Genomic DNA, 8943 nt, shown 5'->3' with positions numbered 1-8943 from the left:
TGCATTAATTGTTTATCAGGAAAATTTTCAGTGATGGAGTGGAATCATGTATAGTTTCCACAAATAGTCTAGATAAATGATCAGCAACAACATTTTCAGGTCCCTTTTTATCACGTATTTCTAAGTCGAATTCTTGTAAAAGCGGGATCCAACGGATCAAACGAGACTTAGCATCTTTTTTCGACAAGAGATATTTTATTGCAGCATGATCAGAATAAACAATAATTTTAGACCCTAAAAAATAAGATCTAAATTTCTCCAATGCAAAAACAACAGCAAGTAATTCTTTTTCGGTTGTGGAATAATTTAATTGAGCATCATTTAAAGTTTTGCTAGCATAGTAAATTACATGAGGTATTTTTTCAAGTCTTTATCCTAAGACAGTACCTATAGCATAATCAGAAGCATCACACATTATTTCAAAATGTATTTTCCAATCAGGGGGTCGAATGATGGGTGCAGTAGTCAACAAATTTTTCAAAGGCAACATGGCAATCATTATTAAAGACAAAAGCATTTTATTTTCCAAGTAAATGGCATAAAGGCCGAGAAATTTTGCTAAAGTCTTTTATAAATCTTCTATAGAAACCGGCATGGCCTAGGAATGATCTAATTTCTTTCACAGTTTTAGGTGGGGGAAGTTTTGAAATAAGATCAACTTTTGCTTTATCAACTTATATTCCCGCAGATGAGATTACATGACCTAAAACAATTCCTTTTTTAACCATAAAATGACATTTTTCCCATTTAAGCACAAGGGTTTTCTCTTTGCAACGAATCAAAACAAGTGAAAGACGGTGCAAGCATTCATCAAAGGAGGAGCCAAACACAGAAAAATCATCCATAAATACTTCAAGAAATCTTTCAACCATGTCAGAAAAAATTGAAATCATACACCTTTGAAAAGTCGTAGGTGCATTGCATAATCCAAAAGGCATGCGACGATAAGCAAAAGTTCCAAAAGGGCATGTAAATGTAGTCTTTTCTTGATCTTCTTGGGCAATGGGGATTTGGTTATATCCCAAATACCCATCAAGAAAGCAATAGTATGCATGGCCAGCTAAACGTTCAAGCAATTGATCAATAAAAGGCAATGGAAAATGGTCTTTTCTAGTAACATTATTTAGCTTTCTATAGTCTATGCACACTCTCCACCCCATTTGTACTCTAGTAGGGATTAATTCATTTTTTTTTCGTTTTCAACAACTGTGATCCCAGACTTCTTAGGTACAACTTGAACTGGACTAACCCATTGACTATCAAAAATAGGGTAAATGATACCTACGTCTAATAATTTTATGACCTCTTCTCTAACCAATTCTTTCATATTTGGATTTAACCTTCTTTGACATTCCCGAGAGGTTTTAGCATTCTCTTCTAGATGGATTCTATGCATACATATGGATGGGCTAATTCCTTTAATGTCTACAATGGTCCAACCTATGGCCTCTTTATGTTTTCTAAGGACATCTAACAATTTATCTTATTGTTCTTTATCTAAAGCAGATGCTATGATAACAGGTAAGGTTTCAGACTCTCCTAGAAATGCGTATTTTAAATCTTCTGGCAAAGGTTTAAGGTCTAACTTTGGAGACTCAGAATTTGATTGAACATGATCTAAGGGTGAAAAAAGTTCAACTTTGGTTTCAGTTAAGGGTATGGACTCTAGCAAAGAATTCACATCATCATTAGAGTCAGCAACATGCAATTTCATACCAAAGTATTTTTCACAAAAATCAAGTAAGTCATTTCCATCATCTTCACAAATACTATCTATCATGTTAACTTCATGCACTTCCTCACACTCAACAGATTTAGCAACTTTAAAAACATTGAATTCAACAATCATATTTCCAAAAGATAATTTCAAAACACCATTACGACAATTTATGATTGCATTAGATGTAGCTAAGAATGGTCTACCTAAAATGATAGGAATTTGAGCATGCATATTTTCCATAGGTTGAGTATCAAGAACAATGAAGTCAACAAGAAAATAAAATTTATCAACTTTTATCAAAACATCCTCTATAATGCCTCTAGGAATTTTCACAGAACGATCGGCTAATTGAAGAGTTATAGAGGTAGGTTTTAGTTCCCCAAGACCAAGTTGCTTATAAACAGAATAAGGCAATAAATTCACACTAGAACCCAAATCAAGTAAAGCTTTGTTAATAAAATGATCACCAATAATGCATGAAATTGTGGGACACCCAGGATCTTTATATTTAACAAGACTCTTATATTGAATAATGGAACTAGCTTATTCAGTTAAAATTGCCTTTTTAGGAACATTAGTGTTTCTTTTAACAGTACAAAGATCCTTTAAAAATTTAGAGTAGGCAGGAATTTGTTTAATGGCATCTAAGAAAGGGATATTGATACTAACTTGTTTAAAAACTTCTAAGATGTCATTATATTGGCTGCCTTTTTTAATTGGAAGTAATATTTGTGGGAATGGGGCTTTTGGAATGAAAGGATGGATTGGAGTTTCCTTGTTTGAAGATTCATTAGCATTAAAACTAGAAGACTAACTCTTTTCTTTTTCTTTTTCTATTTCTTGTTCAACCTCGGGTATGTAATTGGGTTTGACAATGTTCTTTCCGGACCTAAGAGTTGAAATTGATTTGACTTCTCCATTATGATAAGACTTTCCTATCTCATATTGACCTTTTGGATTAGGGATAGGTTGACTAGGGAATGTTCATTTTTCTCTATCAGCTAAAGTAATGGCGAGTTGTCCTACTTGTGTCTCGAGTTTGGTAATTGATTGGGACTAATTTTGTAGGATTTGTTGAGTGGATTGCATAAATTATTGTAAAGTATCTTCTAAGGAAGGTTTCATTTGTTGAGGATATGGTTGATTTTGTGGGGCATGAGTTTGGTTTTGTGTGTTGTATTGGTGACCTTGGTTCATTTGGGGTTGGTTTTGTCTCCATAAAAAGTTCAGATGGTTTCTCCAATTTGGATTGTAGGTGGATGAAAATGGGCTATCATTTGGTTTCCCATAAGCATGAAGTGCATTGGCCTCCTCAGAAAAAGCTTCTTGGTAGGAAGGACATGATTGGGCATTATGGCAAGGACTAGAACATATAGAACAAACATCTTTTCTTGGTTGTATTGGAGCATTTATAGTTTGGCTTATGGCTAAAGCTTCTACTTTTCTCGCTAATTTGTCTATGGATGTTCTTAAGTCTAATTCATATTTTACTTCATACCTTCCTCCTCTTTTTGGTGAATTAGTTGACCTAGACCTAGGATCAAAATAATTCCACTGTTGCGAATTGACAGACAAATCTTCAAGGGCATCCCAAGCCTCTTGTCCTTGAAATTTAAAAAAATGTCCAGTATGCATAGATTGAATCATTTGACAATTAGAGGAAGTCAAACCATCATAAAAATATTTTACAAGTTTCCATTTTTCAAAACCATGATGATGACATTTTAATAATAAATTTTTAAATCTTTCCCAACATTCATAAAATTCTTCATTATCTTTTTGAAAAAACTCGGAGATTTCTCTCCTTAGACTATCAGTTTTAGACATAGGAAAAAATTTCAACAAGAATTTATTATAAAGTTGATCCCATGTAGTTATAGACCCCGTGGGAAGGGAATTTAACCAAGCTTTTGATTTGTCTTTTAATGAAAAAGGAAACAATCTTAGTTTGACCGACTCATCAGAATTTTTTTGAAATTTAAATGTTGCGCAAATTTCTAAGAAATCTTTCACATGCATGTAAGGATGCTCTCTATCTAACCCATAAAAAGATGGCAATAATTGAATGATTGCTGGTTTAAGCTCAAAATGAGTAGCAGAAGTGGTTGGAAGAACAATACATGAAGGAGCATTAGATGAAATAGGTGCAAAATATTCAATAAATTTTTTTTCAGGCACAACATTTTCATCAACAGGATTAGCAATTGGTTCCATGATGCTCAAATTTTTACTAACACTTTCAATTTCAAATAAAGATAAACGTCTTTTTACTAATCGATTTTTAGAGTTACGTTCCCAATGATGCATACAATTTTCACAAACAAGGCAACAAGGATAATCTCAACACAAGCAATTTTCTGATGTGGGAGATCAGTTAAAACCGTAACCACATAGCATACTTAAAAAAAAATTAGAGATTTCACAACAATATAATTTTTATGGTTTACTTGTCCCCAGGCCTATTTGATTCCACTTACACGCGCACTGCTAACAACTCCCCGATGTTAATTAGTAGAGGCGGATTGAGAATTTTTTTCAAATTTCCTTTAAGCAAAAATTACTTATGGTGAAAGGACAAGATTTAGGTTTTTTTTTCAAGTATTTTTCACAATATTACACTAAAATATTATAAAAGGCAACGAAAAATAAGCCAGAAATTAAATAAGACTAAAATTTAGGCAAGAGTAGGGAGGCATAACATGCCATCAACCATAACAAAATTAAGGTAAAAATTAGGAGGCACAAGTGCCATCAACTAAAACATAAAATAAAAGACTAAGAGGCAAAATTGCCATCAAATAGTAACTTGCAAAAATAAAATAAAATAAAAACTACAACAAGATAAATAAAGAAAATTATGACAATGGTTAGGAGGCACAAGGGTCGTCAACTAACAAAGATATAAAAGAAATAAAATTACAACAAAATTAGGAGGCACAAGTGCCATCAACTATAAAAATTAGAAAGATAGATAGGAGGTACAAGTGCCGTCAACTATAAAGCAATAAATAAAACTATCTAAGTAAGTTTTTTTTATGGGTGGTAGAACCGTCCCAAATTTTCTTTTTATCTATTTTTTTATATATAAATATATTTATTTTATATAGTTTTTTTTAAGTGCAAAAATTAAAATAACTAGTAGAAGAATTCACTAACCTTGAGATAAATTTCATTTCTTTTCTCCTTGCAACCTCGCGGCAACGACGCCAAAAACTTGATGGACCCAAAACGGGTATGTTTTAAAAATTTCTACTCGCAAGCGCACAAATCGTATAAGGAATATAGTGTTCGTTTAAGCACGAGATCAAACCCAAAGGAGTTGTCTAAAATAAAAAGAAAACTATTTTAAACCAAAATTAATAAATTCTAACCTAGCTCCAAGGAATGATGAGTTTAATGTTATGAACATAAAATAAGAGAATGAAAATAAAGCTATTTAAGACAATAAAAATAAACCAATAATGATTTGAAAATAAGTGGTAAAAGGAAAGATTATTAAGATATTAGAATCCACAAAATGTAAGTTTAATAATATTTATTAGTATCTTGACTCCCAAGTTTTAGTGATAGTTAAAATACATCAAACTATCATTTTCCAAATAGATTTATAATTTTAAGCACAAATTACTTCTAAAAGGGTAGGATTTTTCTTCACTTTTCAAAAATTATAATTTTAAAGTATTTAATGTGAATCAACCTAATGAAACAAAAAAAAAATCAAATAACATTATTTATAAGGAAAAACATAATATTTTTGTTCTAAGCATGGATGTGTACAATTTAATGACACATCTTACACAAAGAATATTATGTTTTTTTTGCAAAATGAAGAACAAAGTGCATATTATCTAACAATAAAAAATATGAGATATTAAAGATGAAAGACATATATGAAGAAGAAAAATCCATAAACTTTGTTGCATTAGAAGGGAAATCAACATACAACAAAAATATTACCTAGTTACAAGTTGTTTCATCATGATCTTAATAATCTTATGGAAAAGATTAGAAGCACATAACTAGAGTACAAATTACAAAATAAATGACATACATACTTGCAAATGCTCTTGAAAAAAAACCCAAAATGGAAGAGAGAATGGTGGAGAGAAAATGAGAGAAAAGAAGATGGTAACCAAAAATTAAGCACCCTAAAATTGTCTTGAAATTCCATATTTATAGCCAAAATGAGATTATTAAAATAATCAATTTAAATTATTTAAATTGATTAGATTAATTAAATAAAATAAATATGGTATGTAGAGGTAAATTATAGGGTGTAATGATGATGTTGTGGTGAAAATGTGTAGAAAAATGGGTAAAAAGTTGGTGTATTGGACATAGGGGACAAATGGTTCACTTGGGCAATTTTATGGGCTCAAGAAGGGTGGTGTACGGCTGGGCAAGGTGGCTGGCAGAATGGGTTGCGGGCTGAACACTGTTGGGCCGAATGGAGGTAAGAGCAGCAGCTGGTGGCTGGTGGGCCGGGTCTGAGCTTGGGCCCGTGGGAGCTAGCTAGCAGGCGTGATGGAGGCAGCTGGTGATAGGCACAGGTTGGAGAGCTGCTGGGAGCGTTTTGGTGCTTGGGCCCGTGGCTGGGCTGCTGGGCAGAAGGGAAGGGGCAGGCACTGGGTAGGAAGCACGGGCTGCTGAAGGTGGGCCTCGGGTTGGGCTCCTGGAGGCAGGCCCAACGCTGAGAGAAGGGAATGGCTGGAGTGCATGGATTTCGGGCCTTTGAAAAATGTCAAAATCTCTTTGTCTTTCTCACCAAATTATCACTTTTCTTTTCTCTTCTTCTTTTTCAAGCATAAAAATTACAAAGTACATCCTACAAAATAAACATTAAATTAGAATCAAATATTTTCAATTTAAAATAACTCAGATTAAGTCCATGAAAATATTAATTGAAATTTAATTTACTTTGGCAATTAAGTTCAATAAAATCACCTTTTTTAACTTATAATCTAACAACACAAATTTCAAATAATTAAACTACAACATATTATAATAAAATATATATAAAAACACACAAAAATATATAAAATCATAATAAGACTAATAAATTCAAAATTACAAAAAAAACATAATAAATCACTTAAAAAACTCAAAGACTGAGCAACAATTAGCATAAAAAAATGTGGTAAAATAACTCTATTTTGTAGAGTTTTCAGATAATATCTCACACTCCTCCACTTGGTCATCCACTTTCCCATTTTTCTCACTTAGCACCTGTTGACTAGTTTTTTTCGTCAACTACATGAAGTTTTGAATGAAGACTTCTTTTATGTGTAAAATCCTAAGGGAAATATTTGTTGTGAATAATGAACCAAAGACAACGAAATAAATGTAGTAATAAATAGAAGAGACATGGATTAATAATGGTTTGTCCCAAAAAGATGACTTACGTCCACTTTAGTCAGTTGTATATATGATGAACTTTGAACCAACAAGAATAATTACACTAAGATCGATTTTTGTTTTTAAGGTAGTTACAATAATGGAGAGTGAATGCTCTCTTGTGGGTGAATAGTCTTTAACCCTTTTTACATTTTGCATTGCAGTATTTATAGCCGTGGAGATGGGAAGAGCTGATGGTGGCAAGTCGTTTCTCGATCCGGCTAATTTCTGAGACACGTGAAAGAGTTCCAGGTTTTTGTACCCTTCAAATATGGAAATCCAGCGTGTCCTTGATGTGAGGAGGTTGGTCACATATTTTTTATAAAGGAGGTTATGGTGGCGAGAGCCACCAGCGAGCAGTGATGGCCATCAGCGAGTGGTGAAGGCCACCAACGATTGGCGAGATCCGTCAGAGATGGAGGATTGGTGATGAGCCCCTCGCCCATGTGATTGGCAATGGGTTCCTAGGCGATAGATGAACAATCGATGTGTGTGATTGGCGAGGTCCCTTGTATACATATATGTAGACTGCTCTGGTACCAATTGTTCGTATTAAATATCAAAATACGCAGCAGAAGGTAAGGGAGGGGATTTTTAAAATTTATTAATACCAGCCAAGATTATACGTATACATATACAATAAATTAACACATACAAGAAAATAGAGATTACCTCTTGGAGTCTATCAAGATTCATTGAATCTTTTCGTAAAATCAACGATCTTCCTATCCAAGAGAAACTCACACCTAGCCTTCTAAGTCATTCTTCTAACACACAAGGATGTGTGTGGGCATGTATGATTCACTGGTTGATTTTTAGGTTCTCTAGATATTCTCAGCACATGAGATCTAGAGATATGTGAGAAGAGGGAAGGCTTATGGAAACTTCTAGAATTTTTTAGGCTTAGAGAAAATTCTATCGTTTTCTTTTGAGAGAGTCTGATAAACTAAAAACAACAACTTGAAAAGAATCGCTTCTTTTCAGGTTAATAAAGATGATTAAAACTATTTTAATATTCTTTAATAAATTAAATTAAAATTGATCAGCTATAACAATTTTAATTATTTAATTTAAATCAAATTTAAAAAAACAATAATTAAATAATTAAATAAACAAACTAATTTGAAATTCAAATTCCAGGGATGATGTGGCACACATGTGTGGCGCCACTCATTGTCTACCACAGTGAGTGGTGTGTGCCACTATATGCGGTATCCCTGATTTTCTCATTTGTTTGTTTAATTAATTTTAAGACAACATATTTATTCCCAAAATAAATATTAGTTAATTCAAAATTAACCTTATCTTAAAAACTATTAGTTTTAAATAATTATCTTATAATAAGATAATAATTAACTCTCCCAAATATTAATCCAAACATGAATAATATTTATTTTAACTAATATAAAGTTTTTCAAATAAAAACCAATTAGTTAATTAATTAATTCTCCATTAATTAATCACCCATAATTATCTCTTTGCCCTAGAAAAATAATTCCTTTGCAATTTAGTAATTTTTTCTATTAATCTTTCTTGTGACATCCTTACCCTTGACAGTGTAGGACAGAGGCGACCCGGGGACCATGGACCTATAATACGAAGCTCCAATAACCAGATTATTAATTAAACTCTTTAATTCAATAATCTTATTTATTAATTCTATTATTACTCCACTATAAATATGGAATGACACTCTAAGTAATTATAGAATTATATTTACGGAATTTTCTCTTGTAGTCCATTGATGTAATCAATAAATGTAGTTTTGTCCTCTAATTATTGGTTCGTTAATTAGAGTTGGTCAAAATTACCATTTTACCCTTCTAATT

The 8943-nt window shown here is 32.4% G+C and overlaps 1 non-coding gene across 1 annotated transcript; it reads left to right on the top strand.

Moving 5' to 3' along the window:
* The first annotated feature begins 3425 nt into the window (after positions 1–3425).
* LOC133820791 (small nucleolar RNA R71) lies at positions 3426–3532 on the top strand. Its single transcript, XR_009887190.1, has one exon. It is a non-coding gene; the product is annotated as a small nucleolar RNA R71 (small nucleolar RNA).
* Positions 3533–8943: the final 5411 nt, after the last annotated feature.

The sequence above is a fragment of the Humulus lupulus genome, chromosome 2 (assembly GCF_963169125.1).
Source record: "Humulus lupulus chromosome 2, drHumLupu1.1, whole genome shotgun sequence".
NCBI classification, from domain to species: Eukaryota; Viridiplantae; Streptophyta; class Magnoliopsida; order Rosales; family Cannabaceae; genus Humulus; species Humulus lupulus.
Note: the sequence above shows the minus strand (reverse complement) of the source record. Positions and strands in the feature narration are given on the sequence as shown.